This window comes from Zonotrichia albicollis, chromosome 15, assembly GCF_047830755.1.
Source record: "Zonotrichia albicollis isolate bZonAlb1 chromosome 15, bZonAlb1.hap1, whole genome shotgun sequence".
Classification (NCBI taxonomy): domain Eukaryota; kingdom Metazoa; phylum Chordata; class Aves; order Passeriformes; family Passerellidae; genus Zonotrichia; species Zonotrichia albicollis.
The window spans coordinates 18,460,999-18,485,790 of NC_133833.1; the positions used below are offsets into that span (position 1 = coordinate 18,460,999).

General features: G+C 41.9%; 1 protein-coding gene across 2 annotated transcripts in view; it reads right to left on the bottom strand.

The window, feature by feature from the left end:
- The window catches only part of LOC102060828 (A-type potassium channel modulatory protein KCNIP1), a 169,310-nt gene that overhangs the window by 133,448 nt on the left and 11,070 nt on the right, over positions 1-24,792 (bottom strand). Inside the window, exon 2 of one of the 2 annotated variants that reach the window (XM_005493124.4) lies at positions 20,592-20,661. The exons of the other annotated variant lie outside the window; for it this stretch is intronic. The gene's annotated coding sequence lies outside the window, so the exon portion shown is untranslated. The remainder of the gene's footprint in view (positions 1-20,591; positions 20,662-24,792) is intronic. 2 annotated transcript variants of the gene reach the window in all.

Below are 24,792 nucleotides of genomic sequence, written 5' to 3' on the forward strand. Positions count from 1 at the left end.
CAGTCATTATGAACTCTCTAAGTTGTGTAGTCCTGGGAATAATTAATTTTAGATTCTCTTTGTAGAACAAAACTCTGACAAGGACCTGGAATCACAGTCACATTATCTAGCTATTTGTGAGGCCATTCCAATAATGAAACGCACGTACCTCTGGAAATTATGCCAGCTCAAGAAAAGGCCTTTAACTGACATTAAAATGTCAAGCTACTGTTTTAAGTGTTATGGGCATTCCATTGCTCAGCCCAGTTGAAATATGAACCCATCAAATGCTCCTTAGCAATCAATCTCATTAAAAGTTGATGGTCTTTGGTACCTGGAAAGACAACTACAGATGACAAGTTTAACTGGGCTGATTGTTATTTACCTGATTCTACTGCATGAATGCAAACCCAAATACATCTTCAGTGGGCCACTGAGAGTCTATCAAAACAATTACTTTATGGATAATACCTTCATTCTTTCTGAAAAAGTTCTGTTCCCAGAGTCATACAGATTCTTTTTGCTTTACTTACTCTAACCCTGCCTTTATCCTACTGCTATCCTATCCTATCCTATCCTATCCTATCCTATCCTGTCCTGTCCTGTCCTGTCCTGTCCTGTCCTGTCCTGTCCTTATCCTACTGGTATCCTACCCTACCAAGTGAAAACTTGCTCTACTCATCTTAAAAGACAGTAGTAAACCATTGTCCACAGCCCAGAAGACTGCCAGCAGTGCTACCCCACTTACAATCCACATTTAGTTGAAATGATCCCTTATACCTGTACATGTAATTCAGAAAGGGGCTAAGCATTAATCTCTCTGAATTAAAGCAATATACTGCATTTCAATAAATTATTTTAAAAGACTTTACAATTAATTGGTCACACTTGGCAAAATCAAGAACACATCTTTCAAAGCTGCAAAAATAGTCTAAATAAAGTTAAGAGTAGATAAAACACACAAAGTACCAAAGGGACCTAGGGAGTAATGCAAGTTTCAGATCAATATTTGGTGTTCCTAAGCCCGTCTCCAGAGATCCTGCCTTGACTGTTAGAGAGTGGATCACAGTAAAAGTCATAGCCATGGTATTTGATAGCATTTGTTAGCAGTTATTAATAATGCACAGTCATTTCTGGCAGCACATGCAGTTTGTCAAATTGTAATTTTCATTAGTCAGATTACTGTAACTATTGGCCAAAACCCCAAATTTCTTGAGCACACCTAGAACTCCATCTCTCCATGCTGGCTACAGCAGGCTTTCATTGTAGAGCCACTGCTGTGGGAATGGGGAATCAGCTCTGGATAGGACTGATATGTACGGCATTGATCTCTGCAGTCTCCCCCTTTGGAGAGGGGCAGTCAGGGACAGCCACAGCAAGAGTGCACTTCTCTCATTACCCTCTGACACCATCTGTGGATGGGATTCATTCAAGAAACAATCAGGCTTCTTCACCGATGCTCCTTTGGCCTGACAGCTGGAGCAACTGATGATGGAATGATGTGGAAAGACAGCAAGCGCCTCATTCCTGGAGAGAAGTGACTGTGACACCAAGGAGCTTTGCTACTTCCCCCAACACTGACACCTGCAGTTTTTCATTAAAAACATATAGGCTAATAATTAAGACATTTAATCTTCCTAATCTTCACTGCTATGTAAACATCACTCCTTCAAATAGGAATATATGCCTGCATTATTGGGTGAGGGCCTCTGTGAAGATTATTGTTTAAAGAAGCAAGTCAGACTTGTTTGAAAAAAGGCTGAACTGATATTATGAATTATAAAAAGATGTAACAAATAACTTGGTATCAAGCAGCTGACAGTTCTCCCAGCAATGCTCTTCTTAGAAATGGCAGAGGTGCTGAATTCAAACATTTCTTCCAGTATAGTCACTGATAAATAACTATATCATGATGATCACTGAACCATGCTTCACTGGGGATGTGAACTCTACATATTTTCTACCCTTTCAAGAACTAAATGACTAATTTCTATGTATTGTATAAGATTGAAAAACTGTGGAGTAGTCTTTATGGTAGACATCATTTGGCTCCTAGGATTCATTAAAATATCTTTGTATTATAACAGAGCTGAGCAGCAGCACAAGCCAAGGAATTTAGCAAATTTACCATGGAGTTCCTGTCAATAGCAGGACTCCGCAGTTGTCACATTGATGGAGTTAATGAAATTCATGGTTGGGGCAGAGACAATCACACAGCTGCCATCAGCCATCATCTCAGTTTTGACAAGCAAGACAGGATTATTATTTTGTACCTGTGCCAAGGCAGATAATTAAGTTAAATTTTTAATGATTTCAACTGATATTATGGAGTAGAAATGCCCAGAAAATTAATGTAGTCTATGTATACACATCACTAGTTTTCTATGTTCTGGCTTTCTTATGAATATACCCTATGTGGTCATTTGAGTTTCTGCTACGAACCTATCCTTCAAAATCCCCACATTACACTCTTGCACACTTGCCTTAAGATTTGGCTGATGTCCTGGTTTGTTTTAACCTGGGCAGTAGAAAAAGTTCATCCTGCTTCCTTCAGCCATGGGTGCCCGACCCAAGGATGCTCATGGTCCCCCCGCCATCCATAAAACATGAACAGACAGGGTGATGCACTGAGCCTTCAAGCCCTTGGGCAGCTCTGGACCAGCATCACTCCCAGGAGGAGCTGGCAGAGGACAGGCATTCCCCCAGGCAGAAACAGAAAGGACGAGACGAGGATGTACAGGTGCATTCTGCATGTACCACAGAATATCCTGGAGCTGCATTTGCTGCTTTCTGTATTCAAAGTTCCCAGGACAAATAGCCTCTGCAGGATGACACTGCGCTCAGCCCCAAGAGCTACCGCAGCTGGGCCAAGAGGAGCAGGATCTTTGTGTCCACGAAGCTACTGCAGATTCATTTTTTTACATATTAGGGCCAATGTGGCATGTAAGCCCTTGTGATACTGTGACTGCCACTTTCTTGCTTGTAGTTGGTTTTCTATTAAAAGGCCAACATTCCATTTCAAATCTCTGCTCAGTGTAGCACAGAAATAGCTAACACAGTGGGAGTAAAGAATTTCCTGCCTGCAGGATGCTTTTTTACAGTTTCTGCTAAAATTCATGCTCCTTCTTCTAAAATCTCAGTGGAGAAATGTATTTAAAAGGAGGCTACACGGATTTCTTGTCCTGATGCTGCCTGCAAGCCCCAAGATCTGTGCATGGGCCCTCTGAACAGAGTGTGAAGCTGTTTGGGGCAGGAATGTACTGCATCTCTTCTCCAAGCACCTTCCTGAACAGATAAACCAGGTGGCAAATGGGCATTTGCCAGAATGGATAAACAAATTCAGTAAAACTCAGAGATGTTCCTGTTAATAGTTTCTTTTTCCTTTGATCAGTTTGATTGTCATAACACTAACTTTCTTAATGCTTAATACACTTAATTCTTTTCACAGAAACAACTTCGCTCTTAAATGGCAGTTTGGGACTGCAGTTGCCCCAAAATTCCTCTAGCATGGCTGTGCTAATGTCTCATACATGAACCATTCCTTATTTTATTCCACAAAAACATGACACTGCAGACATGCTTTGCTGTTGGCTACTGTATTTATGATGATTCTCTTGTTATACACAAATGTGGTGCTGAATCATTGCTGGCTATTGGAAACTTCTCATCCTTCAGCAAGAAATGCCGTTGAATGGCATCAATAAGTACTGTTCAAAACACGAAAAAGAAGACCAGCCCTTTCAAGAAAGGATAACCAATATTTTTCCTCTCTATCTATTCAGACACACATCAGTACCAATTAACTGAGGACTAGCATAACCTGATAGAGTAAAAAAGGATCCAAAAAATTACAAAGCTAACAGAAAACTAGTTTGCTTGACATTAGCATATATATATTTTTAAAAATAAAGATTTAAACCAGGGTCAGTATTGACTGTGTATGTCCTTAGTTTTTAAAAACTATCTACCTTTGATTATTGAAATGCAGTGCCTGGCACTAATATTTCAGGCATGTAACTAGGTTACAGATAAATAGATTTCATAATAACCTTCTGTATCCAAGTAATAAGGCTGTGATGTAGAGACATAACAATAAGCTAGTAATAATTTTTTTTTACTCTCACAAAGCCACAATTTCACTTAGATAAATCAGATAATTAATTATACCAACTGCAGAATATCTATTATGATTTCACCATCTTAACAGAACACTGTAATTAATAGTTAAAGAGCAACTCTAGCACTTTAGGCCCTCAAACTTCAATGCAGGGAGCACTTAGTTTCTGCTGAATGCAACAATGACAGAGGACTATCATCAGAAATTACAGCCATTAAAATCTGTCCCTAAGTGGCTTAAATTTTATAGTCTCCTCAAATTTAATTTCTGATTTTTTGCCTTCTAACCTTACAAAATACAGCGATTGAAACAAATTGTACATATTCTGTCCAATGTATACAGTAAAGATAACAAGCATTGAGAAGTACTTGTAATCAGAGCAGAAAACATATAAGGAGTCATGGTAAGTCCAGCACTACTTTTGTAGCTGCAATATCTTATCTTTTGTTGACATTTGCTTATTTCTGTCTCTAGAGATGGGAAGAATTGCTTGCATAGTGTGCTGTCTCTGTTAATCTAGTTATGCATCCATTGCTCCATATTCTGCACAGTCAGTAATTTTCTAGTAACATGAGCCCAAAGCACAGCAGGCAGAAGGGGACAGAAAAACTCCTCACTATGTGGGCACCCTGTCACTGGCTCAGACATCTTTAAATTTCCTGGGAAAGATCAGGCTGCCAGTGGTAGACATGACTGCACTCTGCCTGAGGTCCATCAGATGTATGTATGACACCACTGAAAAAGGGGAAGAACGGATTTTTACACTCCATTGCCAGTGCCACGAGTGCCCATGTGGTGCTGCTCAGCTACAGTTTTCCTGAGCAAAACAAGCAGGATGGGCAACATCAGTCTATACTGAGGCTTAGCCTGTTCTTTGGCTGTATGCCCTCCCTTGGAAAAATCCACCTTTTCATTCTTTGGATATTACAAAGGATGAGGGAAAAAAAAAAAGGGAAATGGGCCCAATTTCCTCCCGATCACTCCTGCAAAATAAGAACAGCTGCATGTTCCAGGCCCAGAACAACCAATGTAATCTTCTGCTGAGGAAAACAAAAGAGCACTCCGTGAGGAAAGTTAAAACTCATACAGGTGCCATAAAAAATAGGTATGAGTAATAGCCAGAGGAGGAACTTGCTGTATATATACCTCTATGGAGGAAGAGCTCCATTCTCAGAAACCATTAGAGACTCTATGTAAATAACACACAGTACAATGTTGAGGCTGAAAGCAAAGCTCTGTTCACACCAGCCCCTGCAGGGACAGCCCATGCAGCTTTTTGACCTGCCACAGGCTGGTGTGGCCATCACACAAACTGCAATCCCACCTCTCCTCAGTGCCAGCTCCTGCTGCCCTCAACTCCTCCTTGATGCTGGCCTCACCTGTGTCCAGGTGGATCCTGCTTTTCTTCAGGGCAATGCAGACACACAACTGATCTAAATTTTAACATAGAAGACTAGTATCCCTAGAAGATAGAGAAAATTACTGCTGCTGCTTTAGCTCCAAAATATGAATTATAGGGAGAACTGGAGGTAAATAACACTCATCTGTACTTAAGTTTTGGGTTTCAGTCAATTTTATTTAAATCTTTAAAGCACCCTGAGCTGCACTGCAGAGTTAATGGATTTGGCAGGTAACAATTCTGAATGAATTGTTGGCATGAAAAGCTAAACTCAAAGCACACAGCTCTGCTTCTTCCTGATCAATGTAATTGCATTCCACAGGAGCCAGGGGCTTTGCACGCACACACCTCCCACTGCACCCAGTGCCAGAATGGAGCAGGCCCAGCCTCAGCTCGAGAGAGGAAAGCACAGCGAGCCAGCAGGGCTGGCTGGGCTGTTGGCACGGACAAAGGAGCTGAAACACTTCGTGTTTGAGGACCAAAGACAACCCGAGAGGTAAGAGCCACCACTGTGTTGCTCACTGGAGAGCAGAGCTCTCTCAGGGGCTAGGGACATCCTCGTTTCTCTGGGTGCAGCACAAAGGTGGGACTTGGCTGCCACATCCCCAAAGTCTCAGACACCCTCATGGAGTGGACACTGGTAAAGGGACTTTCTGCACATCCCCACATTACCATATCTTCATATTACCCCAATTGAAGCTCACTAGAAAGTTACTATTTTCTGACATCAGTATTTTTAAGGTTTTCAGAAATAAAACTGAAATCCATTTTGAGTTCACTGTGCTAGTGGCTTAAGGAGTTCCTTTGAGTACCACTTAAAAATGGTGGAAATTGTCCCAGATCCGTGGGACTGTGCTCTTCCTAATGAATGTCTAATTGCCAACAGTCCAGTATTTCTGCCCTTGACTTCAAAATCCAAAATCACAGAAGGAATGAAACTCTCTGGAAATTCTGCCCAAAGAACAAGTGGGCAAAAGTTACACAAATTCAAGGTTTCCAGGTTGCTCTTCACCCAAGGTTAAAAACAATGCAAGATTCCTGCAGGCAGACCTGGTATCTGAGGCCTTAACTTACCTCATGGGAACTGCAGACTTAACAAAGGCTTGCTCACCATGGCAGTATATAGAAGATTATGTATTAAGTCTTGTCATAGAAAAGTCCTTTACATCTGAAATCCAGTAGAATTCCTAGCCCATATAATAGTGTATTCAAGGCACTTCTCCTCATCCAGCACCTCATCCCTTCAGTGCATACAGTCACTAAGGACACTGCTTATATGCAACACACTGGGAATTGTGTTCACATATACTGCCTGAGACTGGTGTAAATCAAATTCTCTGCAGGTGGATTTAGAGGACCAGGAATGAGAAGCAGAGTTTCACAGCATCTCCCACTCTGCTCCTGGGCCAGGCAAGCATAGCAAAGCTGTGGTCATCTTCCTGCTCCAGGAGAGACATGCTTCACATGGCATGGCCTCTCCCTACTAATCTCACAGCAGAGTCCTGGCAAAGCCAGCTTGCATTCTGGTGAGGAACTTGAGGTGGGCAGGCAAGATGGTAGTAATGGACTACTGTCCACAGGTAATGAACCATTAACATAATATCATAAACATTCATAGGTAATGGACCATTAATATAATATCATAAACATTCATCATCATTAACAAACTGTGCAACACAGTCAGGAAAATAAGTTTTATTCTGAATTCTTAGAAATATTCAGCCTTATATTTCTAAGGTGTAAAGGGTCTCAGAATAGTGCAAGGAAGATGTGACATATCTGGCTGTCATCAGAATGAAAGATTAAATTCTCTCCTGGAACAGAGATTACAGACAATCAAGCAAGTTTAATTGATAATTTCTACGTTACCATACTAAGCTGCCATGTATGTGTCCGAATCTGAAATCAAATCTTCCATACAGAGCTCTCAGATTTAAACAACTCTCATTGTAAATCATCCGCACATTTCCCTGTTAATTGCAGAGAAGAATTCAAAGAGAAGAGATGGCTATAGAGGAAGGATGCTGCATCAAGCTGTTGTACTCCACAACACAAAGAGAGAGAACTATTCCTGCCATAGCACATGCCTCTGCTCTTTCAGTGTTTGTGTAATTATAGCTGAGTCTTTTGAACATTCAATGCATCTCACATAAAATGAGACAACCACACGTTGTGGCTTAATGAAAATAACTGAAGGAAATGTACCAAATTATTGGTTACCGGGCAGCTGCTTCATAAATGCTTTCTCCCATCTGTTTTCTCCTTCTCCTCATATCAACTCATTCAGCCTAATGCCTATAAAATGCTGAGCCAAGTGTTTCAGGGCATCTCTAAACTCCCCAGCCAGTGTTCATGAGTGACTTCAGCCGCCTTGCCCTGGATTTGGTAGCTCTAGTAAAGATGTGCTCTTGTGTAAACATACCCCACTACACAGGGCATGATGAGAGCAGAGACAGCAACCACTGCAGTCAGTACCAAATATTAACAATTTTAAAAATATGTATATATTGTTAATTCAGCCCCTAATTATGACAGTGAAACAGCTTGTATGTGAAGCCTGAAAGAAGGAGGGGTTTGGCTACAGAGACCCAATCCCTGATGAAAATGTAACCAGGCAGCTATTGGTCAGTGAATTGGGAGGTAACCAATCAGAGCTAATCAGGTCTGAGTGTGGATTATTTTGAATCAGGTATGTATAAAAGCTGAGTAAGGCATTAAAAGCTCTCTCTGCTGCATGAACCTTGGAGTGTCAGGTTGTGTCTCCATCTCCCCTGAATATGACACCTAAAAAAATACCTGTCAGTGCAGGGTCAAGTTCTCCCACCTTAAGGTCTCTCATTTCCATGGACTCACTGCGTGATTAGATAGAGCCACATTCATGAATGTCTCTCACAAGTCTGCTCCCAGAGAGTAATGAGACTTAGTTCTTGGATTTGCAGATAGATAACATACAGAATAGTTCCAGCTGGAGCAGGTCCCTCTGCTCTCACATGAGACATCAGGCATTAGCCACAGCAAAGGATTGCTGCAAGACTTAGAAGATTGAGGACCTTGTTATGGATGGGTAATGCAATGGTTAGCTCTCGCAGTTTAGGGATAAATATTATGTGTATGTTCAGAGAAGTTTTATAGATGTACAGTTATGTTCCTGTGATATGCTCCCCCCATAGCCCTATTTCCCTTCTCCTTGCATTGTTGTCACTGGATACCCTGGGGCACTTGGGGCGAGGGCAGGCTTGTTACCAGGCTTGTTACCATGGCAACGCCTGCCCTCCAATGAAGCTGCAAGAAAGGGATCTCCACCAATGGGCGGCACAGAAGGAGTTGACTGACAGACTTTGGCAGGGGTTAGGGTTACCTGATGCACTACCTCCAGTATAAAAGGTGGAGCAGCCATTTTGTGGGTGAGCGCATGGTGGTTTAATTCCATGTTCCCAGTGCTGCTCTTTCTCCTTATTCAGCCATTTTTGTATTTATTAAGGTTTAATAAACATTTGAAATTTAAAAGTGAGAGATCATTTCTCACAATCTGATCCAGTAAAACCTATTCATCTGCAGCTTTTGCAGCAACATGAGTAGCAGCAAATAGACATGGCATGTGTGCCAATCTGTTCGAAAAACCTACCATGGAAGCAGATTTCATAAGCAGCAGCTTGGTGGGTCCAGGTCTGGGCTGGGGCTGTCTGAAACAAGTGTGCTCTGTGCCCACCCATCTCTCAAGGCGTTGTTTCTCCTCTCAAACCAGCCGCCACAAGTGGTATTAAGATCAACCAACATTGACAAGGTTGCTCAGACACAGGGATATCAAAGCAATCAGTGGTTGCTGGCTGTATTGGGTAAAATTGTTTCTTGAAAATCACACCTGGATAGGCAGCATGTTACCTAAGGAGAGGAAGACACTTTGCTTTGCCAGCCATGCTGTATGTCTCACAAGCAGGGCAACATCTCATCCTGCCGGTCTGGCTTAATCTCATGGACGAGCAGATGATGGAAATCAAGTCCCCCAGCTCCCCAAGGAGCACAGGAGAGGCAGTGTCTGTAAGAGTGCATGCAGCAAGAGCTGCCAGCCAACTCCACACTCCCTGACACAGAGCTCAGCCCAGTAATTTGGGTCACGCACACACAAATTCTGTCCTAATTTACCAAGCTAGCAAACTTATAGAAGCAAGCAGATGTATTTGTTTAATTTGTCTTTTCCCCTTAGCAAGAAGAGTGATTATATTTCTCTTCATTCCCACTAGAGCTATCATAAAATATTAGCCTCAAGCCATCCAGTTCCACATTAAAATTACCTGCAAAAAGTTGCTAATGGATATTCTTTTGCCATCAACATGGCAAAAGCTGGTTAATCCTCTGGGAACCTATTTTTAATTAAACACCTAATACAGTATGATAAATATTGGAAATATGCACCTCTCCCCTATTAAGAATGTGGCTTGATTTCCAAAATGTGCCTAATCAATTCAAAAGTGACAGCAAATTTACAGTGGCAGGAAATATTTAGGGCTTAATATTTCAGGTGAAGATTGTTTTAGTGATTCTATTAGAAGAAGGAACAAATGAGTGCAAATACAACACAAAATCCTAATTCAGCTTGGTATTTAACTCCAGCCTTGGGTTTCCCTTCTCAGCTCCTGGCACTGACCAAGCACACAAGTTTGGTGTGCTCAGTTCTGGACTTCTCCTTTTCCCTCATGATCTTCATTGGCAGTTTTAGGTAGCAACATTCTTCCGATCTATAAATGCATCTGCCACCCCTCAGACAACATTACAAGGTCTGTGACTAGCTCATGTAAAGCAAATAAACATTCACAAAACTCTGGCTTTATAGCATCCCCATCTCTTGCCTACATTATCAGTCACATAGGAAGTACAAGAAACTTGCAGAATCCTGTTTCTGCATTAGCCATGACAGCAGTGACTGCAGTTCCATGGCAAGCCACGGGCACCAGAGTGACTCGTGATTGGTCCTCTGACACTGTGGGAGTGTGTACTGAACCACAACAATTTGTAGTAATCATGTGTTAACTGAGGGCAATGATAAAATCCCTCCAAAACCCAATAATAATTCAAAGGTGTGTTTCTTACTAATATCTGTACTTTCAGTACTTTAGCAAACCTTTAACAGAAGCAGATTTTGGGGCAGAAAACACAAGGAAACTTAATACATGGTTTCACCTGGACCCTTCTCTGCAATTTATGTGTCTCAAGTAAGGAGAATGGCCAGTGCATGTGTGGCGATTAGGCCCACAGAAATAATGTGTAATTTATGTACAAGTTGCTGGCCTCAGTTTTGTTCCAGTAGTGTGTGATGCCTTTCTTGGGTAAAACAATGCTAACTTCTCCACATTCAAACAATAATCAACTGGGGCTCTAAGGACTTGCAGGGGCCTCATTGCTACTGCTTTCTTTGTCAAAAGAAAGCATCAGCAAAACAAACAAACAAAAAAACAAAGCAAAGCCCCCAAAATAACAACAACACCCAAACAAACAAAAACACACAAAAAAAACCCCAAAAAACAAAACAAAAAAAAAAAAAAAAAAAAAAACAAACCCAAAAAACAAAGGAGGCAAAAAAAGTATAAAAGTTTTCACTTAGGTCAACATCTCAAAAAAACTAAAACTACCCCAAAGGACTCTGTGCCACTGCACTCCATCTCTTTCTGCTGCAAGGACTCATAAGAGTCAAATAAGTGGTGCAAGCCATGTGCCAACACCAGTTAATAATCCCTGGTCATGTTGTGAGAACAAGTCTTGAAATCAAATTTTCATCAAATTAATGGGTACTCTGGGAAATGGTTGTTTCTCTGGGAATTAATGGTAACTGGCGTGAGAGGATTCACCACCTTCAACCCATCAGCAGCAGTCAAGAAAAAACAGCTGAAACTTTTTAGGGAAGCAGCACTGATCTCACTCATGGGCCCTGCAATTGACCCAACTCAGCCCACCTTCACACGAGCAGATCATAGGGAAACCTAAACAGGACACAACACACAGACCATAGGAGAAATGCAAGCATAACAAAATGAGCTCTGAATTCTGAAGCCAAATAGTCACACAAACATGGAAACTGCTGCCACAGCTGCTAACCATAGAAAGTTAATGTTCTGTTGCTCAAGCACAGTGTTCTGCCATCCCTGCCTTTTTACAACTGCTTTGGACACCTTCACACTGGTTCTATGAAACACTCTAGTTCCCAATAGATTTAGGAGGGACAGTTTAACTCAAGACAGTGTCTGCAAGGGAATGTCTTCCCAGCCATACAGAGCAGTTCTTCCATACGCCAAAGCCCAAGGGATTGCATTCAGCCTGGTTCTGACATTGCATCATGGCATGGCACAAATATCACATGACAGCTGACCCAGTGCAGAACAGCATTCTTTAAGTTTTCTTTTTGCCTGTGGCTTCTCACTAAGCACTTTGAAGTCCTCATTATATGCCTTTCATCAGCCTAGCTTTTGAGAATGAGGACTTTCTTGCAACTTGGGCTTTTTGATCAACTAAAGCTTGCACTGAATCAACTTCAGAAAACAAAATGCTCTCCCTTGCTTCTCCCTGCCAAACCAAGCAAGGAAAAAACCCTCAAGAATACCTCAAGCTCCACCCCACTATCAAGTACGATATATGAAATTTTATGGAAAGAAATTTTATTAAATTACCATTTTTGCTGATCTCCTGCAGTTGAGCACTGTTGGAATACACATATACAAATAAGGCTTTGGTCTTTAAGTTGAAAGAAAAATTGTGATTTCTCCCTGCCTCTGATTTCCACACAATTAGCCGAGGTTGCAATTCCTAACCAGTGCAACTTCACCGGTTCTTCCCAAGGCAGTCATCACACAGACCTGAATGTCAATGTCCCACTTTCAGCCCAAGCTTGATTTTCTGTTTCTTGGAAGAGGTTGAAAATATGGGACACCGTACAGGTTTTAATCGCTACTTTTCAATCAAGTGAAATATTACCACCAAAACTAATTCAGTAGCAGGGAGTAAACATTGGGGGACCCTGTCCTATGTAATTTGCTGTCATCTGAAGTAATCACTGCTATTATTGTTACATTGAAGAACATGTCAAAAGCTTAAATTCATCACTTCAGCATGTTATTCAGGGAACATGTGCCAGCAGGACTGATTGCTCTTTCCTCCTCAGCCTCTGGTCTTAATATTGAAACCCCAACTGCAGTGCAGCAACCAACATAAAAATAACATCCAAGTGGCTGTGCTGTGTATATGGCCATTAGAGGTTAGTGATAAATGTTCAACAGAGCTCAAACTGGACATGGAGGTCTAGTCCTTCCAGAAACCACTGCCCATTGTTAAATGAGAGATAGGGAGCTTCTGTGGTTCCACAGTCCAGACCCAAAGTACAGAGATAGAGCAGCCAATGCTCTTCGCCTGATGTATAAATTTCCCTTTTTGGTTTGTAATAACAGGAACAGTTAGAAGAGAAAGGGAGCAGAGGGTTGTTAAACTCACACAATGTAGGGATTGCTGCTTCTCTGAGGACACATTCTCCACTGGCGTCACTAGGTGTTTTTGTGCACTAAGTAGTTTATTTAGTTATTATTTTGCACCAGGTGATTGGAATTTTGCACTTAGTAGTTTTACATTGCACTAAGTGGTTTGTTTGTATCACATGGTTTGTTCCATTCTCCCCTCTCCTCCAAAGCCCTTGATGGTGGTGTTGCCCCAGGCTGGTTCCTCCTGTCACCTCTCCCATCAGTTGTATCCCATTGGCTGTAGTACCTTCCCCCAGGTTTAAAATCTCCTGCCATGAGAAACTCTTTCTTCTCCTGGACGGCTCCATCCCAGCCTCTTTCTTTTCCTGAACAGCTCCTTCCCAGGCATCCTTGGAGTTGGTTCCACAATAAACTGTAGGATTTTTAGTCCCAAGAAGAAAGAGTACCTCTAGTCTTTTGCTTTTGTCCTTGTTGGTGAAGCTGGGGTCCAGAGCTAGCCAAACCAGACCCCAACGAGGCTCTCAATCCAACAACTTAGTGTCGCAAAGATCACATGCCTGGGGAACAACAAAGAACAGAGAAGGCCCAGCCAGGTCAGAGACACACAGTGGCACTGTGTTTTCACTGGCCACAACCTCGTAAGACCGAATCCAGGCCTCCCAGCAGCGTGGATGGCAGGGTCTCTTTGGCACACGTACAGTATACATTCTGGTTCAGGAGAAGAGTAGGAGGTGGATGGAGGGCACTGCAGGGATGGCAGCATAGCAGGAGAAAGTGTTCACTGTCAGGGGAGCCACTCCTGCCCTGGCTTTTGTTTAGCAGCACAGAGGAGGGTAACAGCAATGGTGTCACGACTGCAAAACCTTGCAAAATGCTCCCCTTCTGTCTGCTCCTGCTGGAGTCACGCTAACAAGAGTGTGCCTGCATCCACCTCAATAACCTCTGTGTAGTCTGCAGACATGCTGATAAAATCAGGCACTCAGGCCTTATCTCATACCTAAGTGTTAAGCTGTTCTGTATGTTCTGACATCTCCTTGCAGTTAGAACTTCTCTCCTCCAAAGTACATTTTTCATTTGTTCTAATTTAATTTTTCTGTTCCTGATTGAATTCCCTGACCCAATAACATAGCAGTACCTTATAAACAGAGAACAGCAGCTAAATAACATTGCTGTTCATTCAAGGAGAACAAATGTGAAGAAATTAAGGACCATGAAGAGAATATGTCTAAAGCTATCTTTGCAGAGTAGCAAATTATTATATATCAGACATCCTGGACACCATGCCCTGTGCTGGGGGGCAGAGGGAGCACATTCTCCTGGACCAGTTGTGATCAGAAACATCTCCTGCCAACTTGGGCAACAGTGCTGACAGATGGAACATGGTGCTTGTCACTACTAACATAATTGGCAAAGGGTTTCAGCAAGGGATAGGAAATCCACTTCAGTCATTATTCAGTGTTTTTGAATAGAATTCAAGAGATAGAAGCCATTGCTTTTCTCGTGGTGAAACCACACTACTGTGCACTAACCTATGTTTATCAGAGAGAGAAAACAGCAAGAAAACAGCAAGAAAACTCACAAAAGGATCCTAAATAGACCAGACCAGAGAGGATCCCACCTCTGACCTGTGAGGATGGCTTGGCTCTCCCTGTGAGCAGTGTGGGTGCTACAGGGGAAAACTGGCATGGAAAAACCAATCTGGGAAAAGATAACTGAGATTAACTGAGGTCTTTGTTCTGAAGAATTTGAGAGACTGATACTGCACACTAAGAGTTTTAAGCACCGGGACATTCAGAAGGGAGAGAGCTGGGTGCCAGTGCAAAGCCTTTGGAGCACATAAATGTGGTATTCACATATCCTCTGAACAGAGAGAGACATAGACTTTCTCAGGATTTTCCTGTGGAAGGCTGTGAGAAAGCTCAGAAAAAGTATGATAAACAATTTTTATCTCCACTTGCTGCATCAGTTGTTGTACACATGTGGAATGTGTTATGGAGATTGTTTACCAAAAGATAGTTTCTTAATTGGACACTGGTGATGGTGTTTTGATTGATTGACGAATTAGGTCAAAGCTGAAGCAGATTGTTTGGCAAGGGCAAAGGGATTTTTCATATAGTAGTATATTGTAATGTAGTATAGCACAATAAAGCATTTGATCAGCCTTCTGCAATCCTGGAGTCAGTGTGCATTATTCCCTGGTCAGGGATCCACTGCCATAAACCTTACAATTGTGTGCATTCTAGTAGGTATCACCCAGTACAGAGTTTTTCCTTTCTGAAAAATTGCCATATATTTTAACTTTTAAATTATTTTATCCAATCCTTTTCTGTGACATACAATGCACTTATCTCGCTGTTGGTCTTGGTGGCTCAGGGCTGCCATTCTGTATTGCACTCTGTAGGACTCTCTCTCACCAGTCCAGGGTTTTGGCATGCAGAGAAGTGTTGGAAAGTAGGCTGCAGACCAAAGCAAGCTGGACACATGCCTAGGGGAAGGGCAGTGTTTGACACTCTCATTATTATTTCATATTTTCTTCTGCAGAAAATATCAAACAGCAATTCACTGGGAGAAGGACAGTAATTTTTCAGATACCACATGAAAGAAATATCAGTCTGGCCTGGACTAGATTATGTGGGACAATATTTTATTAAATATTACATTAAATTGCTGGCAAGTTAAGACATTGATTTACTCCTTGTATTGAATTTGTTCAGTGTAATGAATGTATTGCTAAATCCCCAAAGGCCCCAGCATTTTCTGTCACCTTTATTGATCAATTGTTTCTAACTTTGAAACTATTTTAAATCAATTTTTAGTGATTAATGTAACTTATTTTCTAGTTTTAACACAGTGTAGGCAATTAGCATCTGTAGAGCAGGGCCCTACCTAATCAGAAGTAACACTACTGGAACTGCTACCATTATCTTTTACATTGGTCTATATTTCAGCACAGAAATCAGTAAAAGAGTGAATCAACCCTTACTGAAGCACATTCATCTCTCAGGAATTCTGTAAAACATGGAGGATGGTCTAAGAAGAATTAATACCTTCTGGCAAATCTCTTTATATTAGAACAAGTGTATGGAAATAACTGGGAAAGTGTGATTCTTAATCAAAAGCAATGAGCATAATTCTTGGCTCCTGCAAGACAACCAGTGGTGTGGGAAAATCATTAAGGAGAAAACCCCTCACCAAAAAAGACAGAGTACAGAACTTGTGTAGCAAACACAAAACACATAGTCCCTTTGTGAGGTTTATGTGCTCCAAAGGCTTTGCACTGGGACTCAGCTCTCTCCCTTCTGAATGTTCCAGCGCTTAAAACTTAAGCAGTGCAGAAAATACTTTTCAGGAGGTCATCACAATGGGGTCTTTCAGGAGGAATAAGCCTCAATATTGGCACATGGAGGTAACCTCAGAGGGTTACCCTAACCAGGGTCAGAAGGACTTTGCATCATTTTTGATTATTGCTGGGCTTGGAGGAAAGCTGAAATGCCAAAGCCAGAAGAGCAGTGGTAGCTGAGTGGGAGCCTAGGGATCACGTTCTCTCAGGTGTAGTCCACCCATTTTCCCTTCAAACCACCTACCTGTGAAAGAAATCCCTGCTCTCTTGAGCAGCTACAATGGAAAGAGTCACAAGTTACCTCCCCATAGAAAGAACAGAGATGTGGAAAGATGCAAAAAAGAAAGAGCAAAACACTCCGAGAAAGAAAAGAGGATCAGGAATACAAAAAGGGAAGAAAAGGAAAAGAATCACACAGCATGAAAAGCAGATATTTGAAAAAAAAGTTTAGAAAACAGCAGGAATTGAAATCAAGAAGCAATTAGAACAGTGCTAAAACACCTGGAGACCAGCCCAGAAGTTTTGGCAGCAGGACAGCACCCCATCAGAATCTGCATCAGGAATAACTTCTTCACCAGGACCTCTTTATTGCTCATAGTACAGCAGTTTTAAAGCTGGATGAGCAGAATGTGTTTGAGAGCTTTATTAATGGCCTCCAGAGATGTCCTATGGAGATAGAAGCTCACTAATACTAAGAAAAAAATTTCAAAGCCTACTAATCCTACAGGAAAACTTCAAAACCTCATGTGCAGGGTGACTGAGCATTTGCCACACCACGAGAAACATCCCACTACTCAAAATGCTGCTTTATCAGCCCACAGCCCATGTCTACATGGACAGTGGCATAGCACTGTCATCCTCCACAGCATCCAGACACATTTACTTTGGTTATTTATTGCTTTATGAGAAAATGTGTGAGCTTTGATGTTGCAGTACAAGCTGACTTTTACTGAACATTAATCTGGTTATATAAAAAGAAACCCAGCCCAGTTCCATGAACCAGCGTCTAGGCTGACTGACAGATATTTCAACCAATAACAAGTCTCCTAAAATACACGCATTTGACTGGTTCAGAGGGTGTGGAGATTAGACCAATGACTGTTTAGAGTCGAGAGCTTTAAATTGCCTATAAAAGTATGCTCCGTGCAATAAAACAGGCTGTTTGGCTGATGTACGCCGGAGGCCTGGTGTGTGTTCTGTCTCAACCACGGCCCCACGTGTCTCATGGTGGTCCCACTGCAAGGATGAACAATCCAAGGTTTGCCCACAAGTAGAGCAGAGAGGGAGCTCTGCCCCACTAGCCCAGCACATCCTCACAGACTCAAGTCACCTTTGAGGTTTTGGACCAGAAGAAAGTAAGATTAAAAGAGATGTGTCTGGAGGATATATGGAGGTGGTTGAACTGAGGAGGAATAGTTAGTGTTCACACTTTGGTGCTGCCAGTCACACAGCATCTAAGAACTGTTCTCCTGCATATGCTAGCACATGGGTGAGATGGGAAGCATCAGCCTCTAAAGCTCCCACCCAACCCATTCTAACCTGGCTACAAGGGAAGCTCTGGTGCCAGCTGCTTCTTGAGCTTTTTCAGCCAAACTGCACAAAGCCTTCAGTAACACTCTGATGGCAAAGCCTATCCCCCTTATCCTCTTCCTGCTTTCAGAGACCACCCCCTGCCATCCTCAGGTCCTAGTTTTGGTAGCAATTTGTTGATGCAGTTTAACTACTGAAAATAAGATATAGCAGCCATGCTCCACAGTCTACTAGCAGTCCAAAGCTGAAGGAATTGAATGACAGTGAGTCTTTTTGGTAGCCTAACAATGGGCTGTATAGCATGAGTTTAACTTCCCTATGTATTATAGCCACACTTAACTATCAAGCAACGGAAAACAGATTAGCAGGGAGGAGGAGCACAGATCATTTCTGTGTCCAGACAGCTGATGCTATGGGGCTCCTGCTGTGATCAGTCACTGCCTCCACCTGACCTCTCTCACATGGCTTGTGACAATAATAGACGTCAAGGTTTCCAAGACCCAAAATCTCTCTTTATATAGGGGCAATACAAGAGTCCAGGCTTCATCAGGTATTGCCGCCCCAGAGAGTTCCTCACCTCTGGTTCGTGAGACAAAGCACTAAGAACAAGGCAGTGTGAATAATAAGAAAAGAAGAAGGCTTACCAAATGGGTCACTTTCTCCTCCAAGTAAAATCAAACCTCAGAGCACCTGTACAATACTTAGTTTATTAGTGTTGATCCAAAAGTTCACACTGCCTGCTCTGGCACCTGTCCCACCTGCTTGCATGCTTTTACAGCCTTCTTTGACAGAAGAAAATTTTTCTCCCAGTTTTTTTTTACCAAGCTGACAGACCTTTGGATTCCCTTTGCCATCCTGATAACATCATCTGCTTTCCTCTATTTTTTGTTTTTCTTTCTGCATTTTCTTTTTGCATATTGACACCAAATAATTCTTCCCTTGACTAAGATTGGGCAACATGCAGAAACAAGCAGACACATGCTGATACTAGAAATTCATGCCATTTTTAATAGAAAAAAATTTGCTTCTTCCATGAAGTAATTTTGCGTGTATCCACAGAAAAAATTCTGAGCTGGCTTGTGTGGCATTTCTTTCTTATACTATGTTTAAACTTACAAACACATATAAACCCTGGTGAGGTAATCTTGAGTGTCCTAGAAAGAGATTATTATCATACCTAAAAAAAAAAACATGTGGGCTCCTGACATGTTTATTCTAGCTTCTATACTCATATTCACAAACACAGTTCCTTTGTAATGCATGTTCATGACCCCTTCCTCATTCTGTCCTAACCTCTTACTGTGCTCCCTAAGATTACACCAGTGCACTTTGAAGACACACAGGGCTGTAATTTAGGCTGGAACTTCCTGACCACCTTGTCAGTCATCTCAAGTCATCTCAGTCTCAGTCCCCACCAGTGGCTTCCTCAGACAGGTTTGTGCTGGGCATGACAGTGAGGAAGTGAAAAAAAGCATTTTGCCAAGGGCAAAACTATCATTCGCTTTCTCCTCTTTTTTTAGCTTCTCCCTGAGGTTTAGGAAGTGGTAAAACAGTGGGGACAGACCATCATATAAAATAAGACTGGGCCTAGACCTTGGGCTTCTTCTCAAGAGAGCTCAATAAAGTAAACCTTCATTTTTTGAAGGCTTAATGTCTTGAGTTCGGGCAAAATCTAATCTGCTTATTTGAAAAGGCGAAAAGAGAAAGTGGAATACTCCAAGACAGGATGAATACTTCTGAGCCTGGGTAGCTGCAAACTTTTCTCAGTATTAATCACTCCTATTTCTGCCATGCTTGACTAAAGAAAAAAAAGAAAAAGCTACAAACTGGGACAAATATTGAAACCATTTGTCACCACAAAGGCTATACTACAGATAGACAATATACTTGGATGAAGGCAATAAAGGTTTTTGAAACAAACAAAAAACTTGCTGTTCACTTTATAAATTTATGACCTTAATTCAATAATACTTCTCTATAAAATAAGTGGTGCAGGTTCTAAGCAGCACGTGAATGATTTTCTGAACTGGATGCAATGATTTCACCAAATTCACAATGGTACCAGGGCACTCAGCTCACCTCAGGATCCCAAGGCCATTATGAGCAAGGATGGTAGTTACAGCCTCAGGCAATTATGTTGCTCTGCTTTAGATGAAACTATGTGTGCATTGGTAGTTTGGCCAAGAACAAGAGAAGCTGTGTGCCCATACATCCTGTCCTTTGGGATGCTTTCCACATCATGCTGCTCACAGTGCTGCTACGGACTTGTATATAGGAGAGCTGAGTTATAATCACAGTCTACAGTGTAAACCAAAACTATTCATTAATCATCAGCAATGACTGCATTTGGCACAAACCACACATGAGCACGAAAGAACAGCTGTAGGTACAATACCTCCACACAGGCAAAAGCAGTGCAAAAACCCAATGGCTTTCAGTGTAATTGCCCATAGAGCAAACTGCAGCCCAGCTATGCCCAAGCCTGCAACAATGGGATGAAGAGCACAGCTGGCAACACAAAAGCCCAGACCATGTAGAGGGCAAGGGAGGACAGAGCAGGACTGAGAGCTGCACAAGGACATGTGCATGAGTTCAAAGAAGCAGAGCAGGAGCCCTGCCAGTGTCCTCTTGCAGAAGATGGTTAGATACTAGGCAAGTTCAAAAGAGACTTTGTTTAGTGATTTTAATGGCTTCTTTTTAATGCAATTTACCCAGTCAATGGCTAAATTTCTACAGGCTCATGCAGGTAATCTACTAAACACTCACCCTCTAGAAGCACTTGCCAGACACTTTGGAAAAGCAGCTGCACACCAAACTCCTCCGGCTTCCACGGGACCTGGTAAATGCAAGAGGTGCAGTTGGAAGGTTTCTCTGAGGAACACCAAACTGCACTTCACACATGCATGCAGCACAGCTGCCTTCAGCAGCCACAATATCACTGCTGAACTTCACTCTGAATATCTACTGCTGTTGGACTTAATTACTCCAATCCAACACTTAACTTTGCTTCTCACTTGCCAAAACAGTGGTTCCCTCCCACTTTTCTATGACAAAACAATCCAAACTGTTGCTGCTGACAATAGAGCTAATATTTACAAATAATTACGAAAAAAATTTAAGTTTGTAAATACCTCAGTAAAAGATGACATTTACAGATAAATTTACAACATAAGATGTGAGTCACAACAGACAAAATTCCTTGGAGAGCTGAGATCTACAGATATTTAAATCACTGTGCAAATCATATAGACACTGCACATGCAGTAGCTCTTTTAGCACAGCTCATGTGATGATTTCTATTTCATGCGGGAGAAAATAGATTCACCACAGTGATGCTGTATTCCTCTTCAAATCTGCACAGGTGCCAAGACTGATGTTGGGTGATTTATTGTCCCACACACTTGCTAAAGCTCTTTCAGAAGACAGTAGCAGTTTATGCTGGCTACACTTTATTTTTTGTTGGGCTTTAGGAATGAAATGTCTTTCTTAACACTACCATTCATGGAAAAAAGATATTTAGGGTTCAGAAGGTTTCAATCAAGAGTAAATGTGGATTCTCCTTTTTGTTCTCTTTTCCACCAGGGAAAGGATATATCAAAACATGTTCCTGTGTTTTTCACCAAATAAAATATTAGCTGTAATAAAAAATAAATTATCTCAAAAGTTTCAACATATTTTTTAAAGTTTCTGTATCTTCTGGCGCTTCATTTTTTTGTGAACTGTATTAATACTTCAAAAGGACAAAACCCTGTCCTACTTCTGCCTGCCACCCTTGCAGAGAAAAACATGTCCTATTTGGCTTTAAAGGAACCTGTGGAGGCTGCTCGAGAGGAAGCTTTTAAGCAAAGTGCGCTTCTACTCAGAGCCCAAGGCACACACCACCCGTTGTTACACAAGCCTCTCCCTTGCTCCCAACGCCTATTGTTTCAACAGCTCGGAAAAATCAGGTGCGTGGGGCCCCCTCACCGTCCTTGGGCACCAGAGGTTTTCTATGGCTCACAACGTCAATCCCTCACACCAGAGGTTTTTTTGTGGCTCACAGCGTCAATCCCTACCCGAGCTGGCTGCCAGAGAGGAGCCACAGCCGCACTGCTGGGCGAGACAATCCAGTCCTCCCAGCGCACTGAGCCTGCGCTGCCGCTCCTCTAAGTAGGTTACTGGCACCAGGGGAAGCGAGAGCCTGAGAATTAACCTACGTTAATCTGCCCTCCTGCCTTACCGAAGCGTGCAACTCCAGAATAAAGGGAGGGACTCTCTGGAGAGAGCAGCATTGGTAGCAAAGCCAGCCCCAAACTTTCCTGGCTGAATTCACCTCGACAAGATTTGTTAAATTCCTGCACAATTAGTTCATGGCTTCAAACTTTCCTCCTGGACTCAGAGGATGCTGTAAGATGCAGGGTAACGTTTTTCTAATAACTGCTGAAGTTTAAAAGCTGAGGCTTAGCTAAAATAAGACATGTAGCAGATTGAGATGTTTGAATTGAGAATCCTAGATATGTTCCAGCTGGTGAGCAAGGAGATTTTGGGAACTGCATTTACAAATTCACATGTCTATTTTATGAAGGTGCCTAATTAGAGTGCTGCAAAAATAAAGCTATCTAACTTATGTACAGTGTTTTCTTGCACTGCCATGTGTCTGCAGGTTTAGCACTCAAGACTGTTAACTGATAAATCCCTTCTGTAATGTGATCATTAGAGTGAACATCAACAGGAGCCAGTAACTCAAGTGATTTTCCTTATAATTATGAGCAGTTTCATTCTGTAAATATCTCCATTCAGCATCCAATAAACATCTCTAAGATGGTAGCAGAAGGAAGGTGAAAACTTATCCCAGGTTTTGAGACTGGATTTTATTTACAGGAATTTAAATCTCTACTCTTGTTCCTCTAAATTCTCTTTAATTCTGCAAATATCTCACTTATGCTTTAGATTATTTGCTTCAAAACTGTACAAGCCTGCAGAGACTCCAGGCCTGTGCACTCAGCTGCATGCTTCAGAACTGTGTCTCCCAGAAATGCATATGCATGAAACAAATAATCAAACAGTAGGAAAAACATTTCACTCCATTTTCTGGAATATCTGTAATTATAGGAAGGAAAGAGAATATTAGAAAATAGAAGTAGGAAAGAGATCATTTGGCAGTGTCTCCACATTTATGTGGACCATGAAATGTAAATCAGGTCAAGGCTCTATTACTAGTACAAGAAACATTCAGTTAACAAATGTGTAGTTCTGGGAACCAGGCTTAGAAATCACCCTAATATTGTCTTTGTTCAAATTTAAGTCATATTCTGCTGTCTTTTCCAGCATAGAAACTAACACCTCTGTCTCTCTGAGTTGCTCTCTCCCCACTGCAGGTACCTTCAACACCACCCTTTGCAAGAGAGAACGGATTAAAATACAAACTGTTATTTACTGAAAGATCAGGCTCAAAATCAGGGAAACAGGAGCAAAATAGATAATTTACCTTACTTTGCCCTTAACAATTGTCACTTTGTTTGATGTAACCTCAACATGATGAAGGAAGGGCACCTTGCCCTCAACCAGAATAAAGGACACTTTTCAAAGCACACACAGGATTTAAAACATAAAGATTTGAGCAGTTACTGCTGAGATCTGTTCACTCTGTACAAAATCTTATTGTAAATGCTGCACAGACTCCTCAGGAAGGTGATGCTTATTTCCATGCACACACATCCCAGCCTAGCCCTGCAGGGTTCCAGCTTTCTCTGCCCACTTTGGCACCAGAGTGGACACACTCAAACATTTCCATTTGTGGATGATCACAAATGTTCTCATTGGAGCCCTACAACCACTGTCTACAACCATTCCTGATCTCAAAACACCCCTATATTGTGGTCTCTGTGCTGTCTGACACTGCAAAGCAGCACTCACAATATGAATAGTGGTGCCTTAGCTATGCCTTCCCACTCTCCTAAATCTCACACCATTGGGAACCAACTCATAGTGCTTACAAAATACAACAAAACTGAATCACAACAAGCAGGCCAGTGACAAGCAACTAACTTAGACAAAACTCTACCTCTCTTAACAGCTCTCACACAGAAAAGGACAGCAAGCTCTTGAGGATGTCCAAAGGCACTAAAGCAGCTTGGCAGCATCCTGTCCTCGACCTGCGGACTGGCAAATACACAGCAGCAGGTGCTATGAAGATGCAGACCCGGCACTTGCACCAGGTCACAGGAAAAGCAAGGATGAATCCAATCTCCTGCAGCATCGTTCCCACCTCATCTTGCCTGAGCAGTTCAATTTACAAGGAAATTAGGCTCCTAAAACAGATTTCTCTATATTCATGGCTGACAGGACAGAAATATTAAGTAAACGAATGTGATTTGTGTGGGCATCTGCAAGGAAGCCTCTCTTCATGGGAACAGGGAGAGGATCAAAGGTACACTCAATTGTTTCTGTTTATTTAGGAATTCAGTAGGGTTTGAAACTTTCTTGCAGGTGGAAAACACTACCAGACATACATGTCCCTTGCATTTATTTATATTTTTTAAACTATTTTAAACTATTGTTTCCTCACAGAATTCAGGCATGTTAACTGAAAATACAGGGTCTGATCCTAAACTATACTGATATTTAGGGCACTGATCTCCAAACGGGAGCATGTCCCTCCAAAAGGGTACAGATGCTGACAGAGGGGAGCAGCAAAGCTGTGCCTGTGCTTTGCAGCCCGGCAGCCCATGAGCTTGGCCTTGGCTCTGCCACACCCCAGCAGCTTCCAACAACTGGCAGCTTAGTTTTGATCCAGATGGAGGTTAAAAACTTTTAACAGATCATTCCCCCATCAATAATTTCTAGGCAACAACTCATAAGGGGACAGTTTTGCCAAACACAAAAAATGGAAAAAGCCATAACAAAATTCATTCCAAGTCTAAGCATTTCCAGAGTTTGCAAAATATCTCACAAATTCCATGGGGCAAAGAAAAGTTTCAGGTTTCAA